Source organism: Myotis brandtii, unplaced genomic scaffold, assembly GCF_000412655.1.
Source record: "Myotis brandtii unplaced genomic scaffold, ASM41265v1 scaffold32, whole genome shotgun sequence".
Taxonomy (NCBI): domain Eukaryota; kingdom Metazoa; phylum Chordata; class Mammalia; order Chiroptera; family Vespertilionidae; genus Myotis; species Myotis brandtii.
In genome coordinates, this window is record NW_005362269.1 from 4,084,056 (window position 1) to 4,084,819 (window position 764).

A 764-nucleotide genomic window follows, 5' to 3' on the forward strand; every position below is an offset into this window, starting at 1 on the left:
GAGGGGGGGTCCCTCAGCCCGGCCTGTGCCTTCTCACAGTCTGGGACCGCTCGGGGGATGACCACATGCTGGCTTAGGCCTTCTCCCCGGGGAATTGGGCCTAAGCTGGCAATCAGACATTCCTCTGGCAGCCCGGCAGCCCTCGGGGGATGTCCACTTGCCAGCGGGGAGCAGACCTAAGCTGCAGTCGGACATCCTTAGCGCTGCTGAGGAGGCAGGAGAGGCTCCCACCACCACCGCTGTACTGGCAGCCATCAGCCTGGCTTGTGGCTGAGCAGAGCTCCTCCCATGTGAGAGCGCCCTGACCACCAGAGGGCAGCTCCTGCATTGAGCGTCTGCCCCCTGGTGGTCAGTGTGTGTCATAGTGACCAGTCATTCCCAGTCCTTCTGCTGTTAGGGTCAGTTTGCATATTACCCTTTTACTATATAGGATAGAGGCCTGGTGCATGGGTGGGGGCCGGCGGTTTGCCCTAATGGTGTCCCAGATCAGGGTGGGGGTCCCGCTTGGGTGCCTGGCCAGCCTGGATGAGGGGCTGATGGCTGTTTTCAGGCTGCCCGCACCCCCTTCAGGGTGGGGGTGCCCATTGGGGTGCCTGGCCAGCCTGGATGAGGGCCTGAGGGCTGTTTTCAGGCTGCCCGCACCCCCTTCAGGGTGGGAGTCCTCACTAGGGTGCCTGGCCAGCCTGGATGAGGGGCTGAGGGCTGTTTTCAGGCAGGCCAAGCCTGCAACTGAAGCTCCCAGTCTCTCCTTTTTTTCTTTTTTT